General features: G+C 44.6%; 1 protein-coding gene and 1 long non-coding RNA gene across 2 annotated transcripts in view; one reads left to right on the forward strand and one right to left on the reverse strand.

The window, feature by feature from the left end:
• PDE4D (phosphodiesterase 4D) overlaps positions 1–16126 on the reverse strand; it is a 1494598-nt gene that overhangs the window by 1074008 nt on the left and 404464 nt on the right. The gene's annotated exons all lie outside the window — the stretch shown is intronic.
• The window catches only part of LOC144818082 (uncharacterized), a 434782-nt gene that overhangs the window by 144164 nt on the left and 274492 nt on the right, over positions 1–16126 (forward strand). The gene's annotated exons all lie outside the window — the stretch shown is intronic.

Here is a 16126-nt window from a genome sequence, read left to right on the forward strand (position 1 = left end):
CTATGATAAATGTGGTAAGATTGGTCTACACCTGTTTGGCGTATTTAATTTACCTATCAGTCCCTTGAAACGTGGTTTCTCAGATACCCAGGGCCAGTAAATTAAATGCTACTGGTGAGCTTGCAGTGCTGCTTGAGCCACCCACCAAAGAAGCCTTTCAAACCTGTCTCAGGTCTCTGCCATTGCAGGGCCTGTGCACACAGTTTACTGCAGCTGTGGCCTAGCACATAAAGTGGGTGTCACGTTTGTGACTCCCCTTTTACTACATATCAGTCACCCTTAAGGTAGGCCCTAGCTAGCCCTAAGGGCAGGGTGCGCTGTAGGTAAAAGGTAGGACATGTGCCTTAACTGCGTGGCATGTCCTGGTAGTGACAAACAGCCATTTTGGTTTCTCACTACTGTGAGGCTGCCCTCTCATAAGAATGCATTGGGGATTCCCTGATATGTGTTTCGGTGGTAATTCCTGACATGAGAGGAGTAGCGTGATCAAGTTTGATATGCTTGTAATAGTGGTCATAAATGCTGCGTACTGGTGTTCACAGATTTATTATCACTATTTTGGAAATGCCACTTTTAGAAGTGGGCATTTCTGTGTGCTATGTGTTTTTGTGCCTGCCTGTTGTGTATTGCATGTCTGGTTCTGGATGACAGGGGCTGGGGAGGTGCAGTGGCTCCAGATTGGCTGGGTGAGTCAGTGCTAGGCTGAATAGGCTGATCTGCATTTGGAGTAGTGGGAGGAGTAGCTCCTGGGCCTGAATAGGACTGTGCTCGTCTTGCACAATGCTGGCTCCGCCCCGCTGTGGTGTGTCTGGGGCCAGAGCCTACACTGACAATAGAGGTGGGTGTGAACCTAAATAAAATGTGTGTAAGTGCCCCCCCCCCAGAACTGGTTTGGACTGGGCACAGTTCCCTGTGGCAGGGGGCAGAACAAAGACACTTGGAACTTTACGTATTGGGGCCGTGACCCCATGTAAGCCAACTGGAATGGAAGGGAAGATACAGCATGGACTGCTGTTGGACAGGAGGAACAGCTATTGGGGGTCTAAACTGCTGACTGCTGAGCAGCTGGAGGGACTGCCCCTCTGCTAAAGGGACCCCGTTTACTGGCCTGCCTGTGCCCTGTTCTCTGGCCCAGGGATCCACTAGGACTGTGTGACTGCCCTGGGTAAATAGGAAGCGGTGCTGGGGAGCGCTGTGAAATTGATGGTGAGCGCTCTTGCTTGGTGACCTGAGGTGGCAGATTGAAGCACTTTTATTTTCCCTAGGGTACTTGACCCTGGAACTGTCTTGGTGCATGCTAAGGTTGCTGACCCGAGCCCCCGGTGTGGGCTCACCCTGCAGTCAAGCATGCGGCACACCTTGGTGTTTTGCGTTCAGGACGCTGTGCCTGGAAGCTGTTTTTTTGCCCATTCTCTGGTGAGCACAGTAGTCCCCTTGAGAGAAGGAGAAGGGACACTAGTGGCGAGAGAGAAGCTGACTCCTGCCTTCATGCCCCCCCAGCGAGTTGCCGGGAAAAGCTGGAAGTCAGGTAGAGGTTGCCTGGTTGTGGGCTGGGCCTGAGTCCAGGAAGCAGGGAGCCCCGTGAGTTGCCAGAGTGTGAGGGCTCCATTGGAAGACGCAATGAGTGCCGGACCTCAGGAGAGGCGCTTGGCTCCATTTCCGCCTGACCGCATTATCTTAGAACTGCGGGCCCAAAGCCCTGTTGTCCTGATTAACACAAGCATCCAGGGATGGTGTGCTCACGCCCACATACGGCTCTCCAGGTAGGAGACTGTTTTGCCATCTTTCGTGCCCGCGTGCCTCCATAATTTCCGCCATTATCCCGGATCCCACGAAAGCGGTCAAGCGGTTCTGGAAAGGGAGAGCAGGAGGGGTTGTGCAGGAGGAGTACGTGGTAATCCCTAAGCCCCGAGGGCACTTAGGGATTTAGGTGCTACAGTGCTGCAAACTGGGGTTTAATGCCCTAACGACCGGAGTGACGGTGTTGCCCCATTCTTGGAAACGGCCTACCATGATCAATGACGGTGTAAGATGGGGAATGCCCAAGTGTTCCCTGAGGTCTTTGATAACAGCCACAACAATTGTATCTACAATATTGCCATATCCGGGGAGTTCTAACCTTTGCCTGTGGGAAAAGTGGGTGAGATGCTTTGTGGCGTATTGTGGTTTATGGGAGCACTCTACAAAGTGTGGTCCTATGGTGCAGGACTGGATGTATGTATACAGAAGGTGCTCTGCTACTGATGTATTTACATAATGTACCATGCCCAGCTAATGAGGTATAGGCCTAAGGTGGGCCTAATGTGATTATTATGCTGTGCAGAATATATGCTGTCTTAGGTAATGTTGTGATGTTCACGCCTAGGAGATGCTCATGATAGGTGTACTACAAGTGTTTACTGTGGTGCACTGTTGCTGATACATTTGCCAAATATGTTTATAACAAAAGTACCCCTACCAGTAGTTACTGGTTATTTTCACTAACTGTGAGTGATGATATTATGGCAGAGGCCCGATCGGCCCTGTAATGTATATAATTCCCTGTAAAGTCATACCAAGTGCCAGGTGGCACAGTGTATATGTGTGATTAGGTTCTAATGTGTTTTATGAGTAATACAAAGGCTATTTTTTATATAAACTTGTGTGGAGTTTCTTTTGTGGTGTGCCTAGTGTGTTGCTGCTGTGTGAGTGTGTTGCGCGAACGCTTTACACAATGCATCTGACTGCTCTGCCAAGTTACCAAGGGGGTGAGCAGGGGTCATCTTCAGGGTGTAACTCCCTTACCCTGACTAGAGTAGTGGTTTCTGCCTGGCTTAGGCGCATGCCCTAGCCAACCAGAAATCCCATTTCTATCAGAGAAGGTTCTGGGTCAGAAAACGTTGGTATATCCATGCAGGCCACACATCCCTGGACTCCTCCAGATGTCTAGTTTTTTATTGTTATTATAGTTTTCAGAAATTCCTGGGATTAGTAGGTTATCCTAGATGGCCGCCGAGCCCGGGGCCTAAAACGCAGGTGACCCCCTAGCAAAACTAGGTCGTTTTGTGATTGATCATTTTTTATGCCTCTACAATACGTCTTGTCCATTTCCTGTCACAGGCACTAAGCCTACCCACACAAGTGAGGTACCATTTTTATCGAGAGACTTTAGGAAACGCTGGGTGGTAGGACATTTTTGTTAGGCCGGTGATTCAACAACTCTCCCACACACAAATGTGAGAAACATATGATGTTTTTTGCTAAATGTGTGCTTTGCTTGGGATTCTGGGTAGGAAAACATTGGGGAATCCACGCAAGCCACACATCCTTAGATTCAAGCGGATGTATAGTTTTCAGAAATGTCTGAGTTTGGTCAGGGCCGTTTGCTAGGTGTTTTGCCGCCCTAGGCGAGAATTGAAAAATGCCGCCCCCTCCCTTTTTGTACCATCACTCTCTCCCAAGTTTGTGGGGTGGTTGAGGCAAAGACACACCATACATGCAGGCTATGAATGGGTCCCTTGTGAGGCAGGGACTTGTATAAATAAACTAGGGGTGGGGCTGCACGACAGTCACGTAACCCACCCTGAGATCACAGCTCACTATGGCGTCCGTTTCATTCCTAGGCCCATGACTCCTTTATTAGTGCCCACTCTAACAATAGGGCCAGCTCATAGGTGCTGGAAGTAGGGGTGCTGCAGCACGCCTAACCATTCTGGGGTTCGACATAAATGAGCAGTTAAGATGCCTATAATTTTTATTTCTATCTTATCACAGGCTGTATAACAGTGGATGGCAGTGTGAGGCCCATTACAGGCCTGCAGTAAATAATGCTTGAAGATCTACTGCATTTTGTTTTCAGAATTAAACGCTTAAGGGAGAATTGGGCATATATGGAAACTTAGGGAACCAAGTCTCTCGAAAAACATTGCAGCCTGTTCCCGAAGCCTGGGAAATGAAATCAGGCATTATTTATATCAATGTTATGCGATACTGCCAGGGACTCGACCGCCACCAGCAGTGGTGCTTGTAAATCATATGGGTGTTATTTTCCAATTATACTGTAGATGGTGACTTGGCACATCTTCGCCGGGATGTCGCGGGCCTGCTGGGTAATTTGGTACTTGCAACAAAGTACGGACTCCAGAAGAAAGAACAGTGACCAAAGAACAAACCAACCAGATTTTTGTGTTAAGAATGTTGATGTATTTCATTTATTAATTTTAAGGGTACCCTGACAAAGATATTATTGGGTGACCCGGGATGAGGGTGACTGATACTACATTTCTATCAAGTCTCCTGCTGATTTCAGTTATCCTCTTTATAAAACAGACCTGTCTTTGTACTATGAGACCAGGCCTCCTCACACTGATTCACATGAGACAAATACTGTTATGTTACAGCACGCTATGTTCTATTTCTTTTATTAAGAAAGGCAACTCAGCCAGAGCGTTTCTTTGCGCTAAAGGGAAGGACAGCCAGAAAACCCCATCACTAAAAATAAGCAAAGATGAAGCCTGCTGCAAAACGGCTGGGCCTCAAAAGCTTTTTACTGGAACCATAAAAGCAAATAAAGCATTGCACGTGCCGTATGTCATGGACGCCGACGTATAATGGCGCACAGAGGTGGCCATTACCAGGGGTGGCCAGGAGCAATGCCACTGCGAATCACCAACCATTACATCTCTTCTCCTCAACATGCCTGGGGCAGTGCAGACTTATGCTTTCCCTGCCTGCTTGGGAAAGGGAGAGGCCCAGGGGGCCTCTTCTTCTCCAAGGTACGAAGGCTGGCTGTTGTGAAATGCTGTGGCGGATCACTGACATAATATCGACGACACAAATATCGAGATACACAAATATCGAGTCAAAAATATCGATTGACAAAATATCGACTCCCTATCTTCAAACAGGTAAGTACCAAAATATCGACTCCAAAATATCGACTTACAAAAATATAGACTGTCAAAATATCGATTTTTTAAAATGTCTTAAAAGTAAGTTAAAACTAATATAGTAATAAATATATTTAATATAAACTTAGAAATAATTATTAAAAAAATATAATTTTAATAAATAATTTATCTAATTAAAAAAATTACATCACCAAAAATTACACACACACACATATATATATATATATATATATATATATATATATATATTTAAACATATTATTAAATAAACATATATAACATTTTAGAAAATGTTTAAAATTTATTGTTACAACTATAGTGAGTTCAACATTAGCAAAAGTGTTGGATAGCGTAGAGGTAAAATTTACTACTCCCACTCCAGTGGGTGCAACAGTAGGGAAAGCGCTGGATAGCGTAGAGGTTAAAATTACTATTCCCACTCCAGGGATGTATGACGTTACAACGCATACTTTTACAACGCCTACCATTACAACAAAACTTTTACAACGCAAAAACTTTTACAACGCATACATTTACAACGCAAGATTTTACAACGCATATACCTTTACAACGCATACCATTACAACATAAGTATTGGTAAGTATATAATAATTTTTTGAATATAAATTAATAAAAAATATTATAATATAATTTAATATAATTTAATTTTATTAAATAAATGTAATTTAAATGTAATTTTACTTTATTTTTACAAAGTACCCCTGTACCCCAAAAACCCAAAACTGACCCTGAACCCTAAAAATACCCCTTTACCCATAAACTGAAAACTGACCCTGAACCCTAAAAATACCCCTTTACCCGAAAACTGAAAACTGACCCTGAACCCTAAAAATACCCCTTTACCCAAAAACTGAAAACTGACCCTGAACCCTAAAAATACCCCTTTACCTACAAACTGAAAACTGACCCTGAACCCTAAAAATACCCCTTTACCCCAAAAACTGAAAACTGACCCTGAACCCTAAAAATACCCCTTTACCCAAAAACTGAAAACTGACCCTGAACCCTAAAAATACCCCTTTACCTACAAACTGAAAACTGACCCTGAACCCTAAAAATACCCCTTTACCCCAAAAACTGAAAACTGACCCTGAACCCTAAAAATACCCCTTTACCCAAAAACTGAAAACTGACCCTGAACCCTAAAAATACCCCTTTACCTACAAACTGAAAACTGACCCTGAACCCTAAAAATACCCCTTTACCCCAAAAACTGAAAACTGACCCTGAACCCTAAAAATACCCCTTTACCCAAAAACTGAAAACTGACCCTGAACCCTAAAAATACCCCTTTACCCAAAAACTGAAAACTGACCCTGAACCCTAAAATTAAAATATTTATCAATTAATCAATTATAATTAATTACCAATTATATTTTAATTAATTACCAATTAATAATTAATTAACAATTAATTTTTAAAAAATATCAATAAATAAATTAACATATTTAATTAATTATAATTACATTACTTCCCACCCTATTCCCCTATAAACCCACAACCCGCTACAGAAAATAAATTACTAAAATTAAAATATTTATCAATTAATCAATTATAATTAATTACCAATTATATTTTAATTAATTACCAATTAATAATTAATTAACAATTAATTCTAAATTATTATCAATAAATAAATTAACATATTTAATTAATTATAATTAAATTACTTCCCACCCTATTCCCCTATAAACCCACAACCCGCTACAGAAAATAAATTACTAAAATTAAAATATTTATCAATTAATCAATTATAATTAATTACCAATTATATTTTAATTAATTACCAATTAATAATTAATTAACAATTAATTCTAAATATATATCAATAAATAAATTAACATATTTAATTAATTAGAATTAAATTACTTCCCACCCTATTCCCCTATAAACCCACAACCCGCTACAGACTTATATTACACAAAAAATAAAAATTATTATTAACTTACCTTAAATTCGATATTTTTGTTGTCTATATTATGTCTAGTCGATATTATGTCCATTCTATATTTTTGATTCGATATTATGTCCATTCTATTCGATATTAATTTTCTCTAGTCGATATTTTTGTTGTCTATATTATGTCTAGTCGATATTATGTCCATTCTATATTTTTTACTCGATATTCTGTCCAGTCGAAATAATTGACTCGATATTATGACTGTACACCGCTGTGGCGCTCTTGACACCAGGCCCAGTTCCACGCACTGCTGGACTGCGCCCAGCTCAAGGTAAGGGGTCCTCTTTTTCAAGGCACACTCCCTTCGCGCTTCCTTGACCCCCTCTCCCATGTCCTCCAGCCTCGCCCAAATGCTCAGTGAGATTCTATCACCTCACCGGCCGGAGCCCTGGACATGGGGATGCCACCGCCATCCTATGATCTTTAGACAGGGCCTGCCACCTGCTGCAACAAACAGACCCGCTCTGCGACACCATCCATACCTCATCCCTCACAGTGCTGCCCGGCTCTCTGTTGTGCGCCCGTCTCTGGGGCCGCGTGGATGAGCTCTGAGACTCACAGGCCTCATTTACAACATTAACAGGCTTGAACATTAATACATTGCATCCAAAATATTTATATTTTACAGCCACGTTCGCAGGCCTTCGCTGACTGCGGTGACTCACCGGTGCACTGCTCGGGTGAAAGTCACATACGTCCACGAGTCCACGTGCTCCTCTATGGGGAAACAGGACGGACCCCGGCTGTGCTGTTTGCAGACTTGTGCTGGAGACAGTAAAAAAAGAGGGCCGGGAGTCGGGACAGAACTGTGTGGCACTGGCAGGTGACAGCAGTATTAGTAATCCATTCACCATCATCCACCAAGGCACCAGAGCAGAGCGCCAGCCGACACACACAGTCTGTCCCCGCGCGCGAGAGAGAGGGTGGTGCGCGTCACTGGCTGCTGAAACACCGCTCAGGGATTGGCCAAAAATGATGCCCAGGGCCGTCATTGGTAGCGCTAGCCCGCGCTACAAGATTGACAGCCCTGGGGACCCACACTTACACTGTTAGTGTGTACCGCTCCACACACGCCAGTAATCTAGGATAGGGTGCGCTCAGCGGTGCGCAGCATGTACAAGCTGGTGTGCTTGCACAGTGCACTCCACTCACAGGTGCTGCTGACCGCATGATTTTTGCCGCCCTCCCCCATTTGCCGCCCTGGGCGGCCGCCTAGTCTTGCCTAATGGCAGAAACGGCCCTGAGTTTGGTAGGTTTCTCTACCTGGCTGCCGAGCCCGTGGCCAAAAAAATGACCCCCTTGCAAAACCAGGTCTTTTTGTGAATGATCATTTCGATGCCTCCACAATATGTTTTGGGCCATTTCCTGTTGCGGGCACTAGACCTACCCACACAAGTGAGGTACCCTTTTTATCAGGAGACTTGGTTGGAGAAATGCTGGGTGGGTGGAAGTTTGTGGCTTCCCACAGATTCCAGAACTTTCCATCATAGAAATGTGAGGCACTATTATTATTATTTTTTTACAAAGTTTGAGGTTTGCCAAGGATTCTGGGTAACAGACCTGGTGATAGTCATACAAGTCACCCATCCTGTATTCCCCTGGGTGTCTAGTTTTAAAAAATGTATAGGTTTGCTAGGTTTCCCTAGGTACCGGCTTAGCTAGGGTTCAAAATCCACAACTAGGCACACTGCAAAAAAAGGGTTAATTTTCAATGGAAAAATGTGATATGTCCACATTGCGTTTTAGTCCGTTTCCTGTCGCGGGCACTAGGCCTACCCCACAAGTGAGGTACCATTTTGATCGGGAGACTTTGGGAAATGCTGGATGAGTGGAAGTTTATGGCTCCCCACATATTCCAGAACTTTCCATCACAGAAATGTGAGGAAAATGTAGATTTCTTTACAAAGTATGAGGTTTACAAAGATTCTGGGTACCAGGACCTGGTGAGAACCCCACAAGTCACCCCATCCTAGATTCCCCAGGATGTCTAGTTTTTAAAAATGTATAGATTTGCTAGGTTTTCCTAGGTGACGGCTAAACTAGGGTCCAAATTCCACAGCTAGGCACATTGCAAAAAAAGGGTCAGTTTTCACTGGAAAAATGTGGTGTCCACGTTGCAAGTTGGGCCGTTTCCTGTCCCAGGCACCAGGCCTACCCACAAAAGTGACTTAGCATCTTTATCGGGAGACTTAGGAGAACACAGAATAGTAGAACAAATGTTATTACCTATTGGATTTCTTTGTATTTCGGCCTTCCAAATGTAAGACAGTTTGTAAAAAAGGAGTCATTTTGAAAAATTTCCCCAAATTCACATACTTGTATGGGTACCCACAATTTTGGAGATGTGCAAACTACCACTGCTTCTTAACTCTATATTTTATTCCCATTTCAGAAATATATAGGTTTCCTTGGTACCTATTTACCACTCTTTATATTTTATCAAATGAATTGCTATATACCCGGTACACAATGAAAAACCATTGCAAGATGCAGCTCAGTTATTGGCTCTGAGTTCCTCGGGTTCTTGTTGAACCTACAAGTCCTATGTAGCTCCACATCCAGAAGAGGCCAGCGGATCTAACTGTATATTACATTCAAAAATCTGTCATACTCAGAAGAAGTTACAGGTGAAAACGTTGGCACAAATGGCGGGTTTTTTCAACTCAATTGCAATTTTTTTTTATTTGCAACTGTTAGTTTCTATAGAAAAAACCTTGAAGGATCTACACAAATGACCCCTTGCTGAATTCAAAATGTTGTCGACGTTTCAGAAATGTTTCGCTTTTCGGGATCCATTATTGGTTTCACACCCATTTCTACCACTAACGGAAATGCGGTTGAAAGCACAAAAAATAGGAAAAATAGGCTCTGTCCCAGTACAATGACAAAACTGTGTAATATTATGGTTTTCTTACAAAAGTTTTGGTGTTTCTGAAAACTTGGGAAGATGGTGTTTTTAGCACCAACAACCCTTTGTTGATACCATTTACTGTGGAAAAAAACATACGCTGCCTTCTGCAGCACATTTTTCCCATTTTTGCCAAAAAAACAAAATGTTGCTGTATTTTGCCTAATTTATTGGTGCCCTCCAGGGGAATTCACAAACCCTGGATACCTTTTGAATCCTCAGGCTGCTGAAAGAAAAGGACACAAATTTGGCATGGGTACCTTATGTGGACATAAAGCTACGGAAGCCCTCAGTGCGACCTACCCCAAATAGCCAAAAAAAAGGCATGGCAATTGGGGGGAGGAGGGCTGGCAGCGAAAGGGTTAAATTCCTATACATATTCCCCTATCCCTCGCCCACAAAAGTCAAAGTTTGGAATTTTGTGCCTCTCTTTTTTACTACCAATGCATTTTTCAATCACTTTTGTATGTATATTTGCACTGTTCATGCTTACTTTTTTTTTCGTTCCTGACCTCAATTTTTAACTTAATTTTCTATCTTGTATACATTGTATTTCTTAATAAAGGTTTTAAAACTTTCTGCATCGTTTTAACTGCCTGGAAATGCGTGTTCAATCTGAATAGACTATGTGGACACCACAAAATGAAGAAAATAGCAAGGATGATGCCTTTTTAACACCTTCCCTGCACATGACGGAACCACGCCGTCATGAGCCACGGGCTGCGTGTGCTCATGACGCCGTGGTTCCGTCATGTTGAGGCCGCTCCGCCCATACGGCACTGTTTCCCCGCGAATCAGCGGGCGAATTAGTGAGTGGGCGAGGTTGTAATGGAACCACGCCGTGGTGAGCACAGCTCGCCCGTGACTCATGACGGCGTGGTTCCGTCACGAGTATGGAGGCGCTGCACTCACTCCCCCAACGCGCAGCGGAGGAATTACCGCCGCAGCCAAAGGGTTAAAAAGAAATCCATCAAAAATAGGAAACTTCACAGTTTGAAGAAATGCAGCTGGGTAGGTCCAAATAGTATTACGAAACAAATCATAACATGCAACAATCTTGACTTGCTATGTATTCCAGTTAATACTAATTGGTTAATGTGGAAATGATTTGATAGCTTATGTAAAACAGTATTCCTATATCAAGGCATTTATAGACTACCCCATGCAATGCATGTGAAGCATTTCTTAGCAATCCTGATTTCATAAACAATAGCTTAGGAGTTAAGATGTTCTCTGAATCGAAGGTGCTTTACATTGGTCAACATATGGGTCCGTGCTCCTTTTGCAAGTACAGAATTGCAAACTTCTGTTATTTCAGTGAATGAGCCTATAGCCTGGCTTATATTAAAATCTAGTCTGGTTCTCCAGTAGATCTCTGGGATCTCGACACAGTTAGGTTCTGCACTATCCCCTCTGGTTAAGATTAATAAATCTACATTCCAATCTTCACGCTGAGGGGATGATCCCACTACAACTATACAGCTTGGAGCTATTTCACAATCATACTTCGAATCCTGAATCAGCCACAGGCAGAAGAATCCCCCCTGTTCGACACTAAAAAAAAAGAAGCAAATATTGCAAGTGGTTTTTTCAGGAAATAATGTTGTCTGGAAAAATATGGTGAAGTTTGTACCAGACAGGGCACATTTTGAGTTTGCTCATCTCAGAACAGGTGCAAACGTTTGCAATTAGTGCATTATCTTCCATTTCAATGTGTGCAAATCTGAATAGTATGGTACTACGGTACACCTGCAAAATAAAAACCATACTATAACACATTACAGGTCCATTATTGCCATTCTGTTTTTGCCAGGGTCTCAGAATGAGGCTCTTCAAAAAATAAAAGGAGCCATTTCCTAGATAAGTTGGCGAAATTTTGGCCAGTCAGCAATGTACCATTTCTTGCAATAGGCAACTACTGTGGGTCTTATTAGGGGTGATATTCTAGCAGGTCTAGAGAGTGATTCTTTCTGTAGAGTTCGACAGACTTCAGAATATACAGAAAAGGGGAATCCAACTCATTTGTTGGCTTAATAAATGTGCACGTCCTTCCTTCCCATAAACCTATGTACTGCTTAGCTGTGAAATGCTTAAAATATCAAAACACTACATTGCATATTGTAAAATAATGTAACAAAACATAACCTTTCTTTTATGCGTTATTTGGATTTATTGTAAAAGATTCACAGACCACTAAAGACAAACTTGATGGTTTTGCTAAATATTGTTTCACGTTACAGCCACCACTGAAGCTTCTCTTAAAAGAGCCTCCTTCTGTAGTCTGGAAGTAGAGTGTGGGCGCCATACTACCCCACCACCCTGAGTTAGCTTAAGAACTCCCGCGAGATCCACAAGCCCCTCCCACTCACAAACCACCAAATGACCATGTGCACAAGCTCCACCCACGCAGATGCTCATGGAGCCGCATCCATTTAGCTGCAGGTTTCAATGACACACTTTATCAGTGTATGAATCCACAGTAAAGGCAGGGGCCTCATTTATGAGAAATGACGCATCGCTGCGTGAAAGCAGCGATGCGTCACTTCTCAGTGCGCACTCCTTGCGACATACCTGATGCGTCATATTTAATGTATGACGCATCATGTCGCAAGGAGTTACAGATACATCAGTAATTCTGACGTATCTGTAAGCGCAAAAGTGACGCATTGCTGGAGTGTGTCACAAAAGTGACGCAACTCCAGCAATGCTTCCTTTCACATGAGGCAAGCCCCATGTGAAAGGGCTTGCGTCAGTCTTACGCCTGCTGTAAGGCAGGCGCAAGATTTTGACGCAACGGTGTCCTCGAAGTGACGCAATGAAATCTCATAGATTTCACTGCGTCACTTCTACAAAGCTTTTTGCGGGGAAACGCCCCCTCCTGCATACATTATACCTGACGCAGGTATGATGTAGCGCAGGGGTTTACAAAGTGGCGCATCTGCTTAGATGCATCATTTTGTAAATAAAGCCCAAAAGGAGGCATGTTTTACGCCGCTGATGCGTCACAAAAAGTGACCCATCGGCGGCGAAAAAGTGACGCACTGCCTCATAAATGAGGCCCAAGGGGCCTCATTTATGAGGCTGTGCGTCACTTTTACGCTGCCGGTGCGTCACTTTTTGTGACGCATCGGCGGCGTAAAACATGCCTCCTGTTGCGCACTATTTACAAAGTGACTGTTGGGACGGGAAGTCTCCTGCATGTCTCTGGAGGGAGTGCTTCCCCTGCCTTATGCTAATCTCCAGGCAAGTCACTCAAAAAGCTACTGTATAGTTTCTAGATCCCTACCTCAGTGAGCATGACAATCATACATGTCCACTGAGGGTCTCCCTGTTTACCTGGATTGAGACCCTAGAGCTGGGCTCTGAGGTCGAGGGGGCATGCCTAGTGCACCCCTATTTTTCAGAGAGTGGCTACTGCCCTCTCTATTATGGCTGTGGTAGACTGACAGTGGTGGCAGCAATAAATCTATAGTCAGGAGGGGTGAGTCCCTAGGCACCCTCCTGACCAGGTCTGTGCAGTTTGCCATGCCTGTGGGCCTGTTGCCGTTGTCTGGCTGATGTGTGTTTGAGAGCCCGTGGGTGTACAGGGGAAGAATGGTGATTTGAGCCAGTGTGAGGATGTGAGCTGTCCTGCTGGACATCCCAGCTCCCCCGTCCCCCTCCCTATTTCCTTGGAAAGGCCTGGTGGGCTGGGGGAGACCCTCAGCTCTTATCTGGGTTTAGCTGCACTAACTGTGTGGATAGGACCCTCCCTCACTTGTCAGGGCATCCTGGGCTGGAGTTAATTAAAATTCCTCTCTAGAGGGTGGAGCAGCCTGATACCAGAACACGACCTGCTACATGCTTTACCCATGCATTGAACACGCGGTGAATGGTCTGTGATTGGAGGTGTAAAAAGTTGCAGACCCTCTGATTGGATGAGCCTATCCATCAGAGGTGATAAAAGTCTGGCCTGAGTGGTCAGCTGTTGTTCAAGACTGGTCTATGACTGTGGAGTGGCCACACCAGAGCCCTCGGACAGTTACCAGCCGCGACCCCGCGGTGTGAAGACAGAGATAAGACTCTGTTCACTGCGGTCTGGAAGGAAGGCAACATTACAGACCAGCTGTTTGTGAGGCTTGGATGAGCGTTCGCTTTGGACCAAGGAAATTACAGACAGCTGCCCAAGGGGTGGGAAAGAAGCTTGCGGCACATCACCAAAGGTGTGGGAAGGAAGCTTACAGCACATCACAGAGGCTGGTGGAAAGAAGCTTGCAGCACATGACGAGAGCCAGAGAGGTGGATGTTTGATCCTAGTCTTTGAAGGTGAGATCAAATCCCCTCTAGGCTCCTCCCTTGCGCTGTGGGAGCCTGTACAAGCAGTAACTGGGAAGAGAGGCCAGTGAAGCAGACCCCACCTTTCTTTTTGTGAACTCTGAGGGTATCAGGGTGAACTGGCACTCTGCCCAGCCACTACCCTTCTTCAGCTAGCCAGTGGCTACTGGACTAGTGGGACTCCAGTAAACTGTGCCAAGACATCCGGCACCTCTGATCAGATCCCTGACACCACTAGAGCGGTGTCCTCACTCCCAATGGGAGGGCACTTCTGTTGCTTTGGGTGGGGGGTTATGGGGCTGATCACGAACATTTGACTTCACATCATATGCTGAAACTATATCCTTTCAATACAAAGTTTGGTATCAAGGCTCTAATGAATGAGAACAGCCCTGTGTAACATGATCTGTAATATGCAATGCTTACTGTGAGTTTTCATGTTAACTGTGTTTTTATAGTGCTTGGCGTCTAGGCGCTATAATACTGTTTGGGGTCAGAACTCTGCCCCAGAGGGTTGTAGAGACTTCTGGTTTTCACTGTTTATCCTAGTTTTATGTGTAGAATAATTATCTTATGTGTATTAAAGTACTTTTCTTTTATAAAAAGTAAAGCACTGACTGGACATTGAGTTTATCAGCTGGTGGTACGGTTTACACTGTATTCTGAATGTCTAACCCCACCTCACCTCCTTGAGTAAGCCTTGGACTGCTCTGTCTCGCTACCCTGAGAGAGTCAAGTGCTGGAGAGGAGTACTTGGTTATCCAGTTTTGGGTCCTTTAGTACTGAGGCCCCAGGACATCAGTGAGGGAACACTCCAGTTGATGCGATTGGAGCGCAGTTACCCCTGAGTGCCCTGGTGCCCAGGAAGCCGGGTCTAACATTGGTGGCAAGCGGTGACGGATCACTAGACTTCAGGCTCAGTGGACACTGAGGCCAGTTGATAATTCCAGTAGATATCCATAAGCTGTATGTAAAATGGCAGATAACATTGGAGAGGATTTGGAATTGCAGAACTTGACTGTGGAGCAGTTAAAGCAAATGTGTGCTGAAAGGGGGTGGAAGGTCCCAAGGTCTAAGGACAGGGGGCCCTTGATTAGCCACATGACAAAATGCTATGAGCAAGAGGTCACTGTTGTGCAAGAGTTGGAGAGCACTGATACCACAAGCCTGCCAAGTCAGTCAGTGCAGGCTTCTCCTGTACCAGCCCCACGGCATTCCCCAAGGCGTTCCCCTATGCTTTCCCCTAGGTATTCCCCTAGACCTGCCCCTAGACTTTCACCTCCCCCTATCTCCAGGGCTACCTTTTCCCCTGTCCCAGGATTCGCCTCCTTAGGAGGGGCTGAGCTAGCAGAGACCCTTAAACTTCAGCTGAAACTCCAGGAAGCTAAGGATTTAGCAGAGGAGAAAGCAAGGGAGTTTGAAAGGGAGAAGCTAAGGATGGCCCGCCAGGCAGAAGAGGAGCAGCGAAGGGTCAGACAGGAAGAGTGGGCTTGGAAGGAGAAGAAGAGGGAAAGGGAGAGGCTGGAGAAAGAAAGGGAGAGACAGGAGAAGGAGAAGGAGAGGGAAAGGGAGATGCTGGAGAAAGAAAGGGAGAGACAGGAGAAAGAGAAGGATAGGGAATTGGAGAAAGAGCGGATAGCCCTAGAGAAAGAGAAGCTCAAGTTAGCAGCTGATAGAGGGCTTAGCTCTGTGGATGGTGCATCCACTTCAAAGTCCCAGGGAAAGGAAAATACCACCAAGGTACCAAAAGAATTGATACACATGTATGTCCCTGGCACTGATATTCTCAGGTGGATGCGTGCCTTTCATTTAGCATGTAAGGCTCAAGGTCTTAATGGTCAGTCCAAAGCAGCGACTTTACTGAGTCGCCTCCCTCGGGAAGGGACTGAAGTGATTGAAAGGATGCCTGAGAAAGACAGTCTGACATATGAGTGCATGAAGGATGCTTTGATTAGGCGGTTTGGGTTGAAACCAGCCCAGTACTTGCAGAGGTTCCGTGAGAACAAGAAGGCAGAGGGGGTTCCTTTTGAGAAT

This window comes from Lissotriton helveticus, chromosome 2_1, assembly GCF_964261635.1.
Source record: "Lissotriton helveticus chromosome 2_1, aLisHel1.1, whole genome shotgun sequence".
NCBI classification, from domain to species: Eukaryota; Metazoa; Chordata; class Amphibia; order Caudata; family Salamandridae; genus Lissotriton; species Lissotriton helveticus.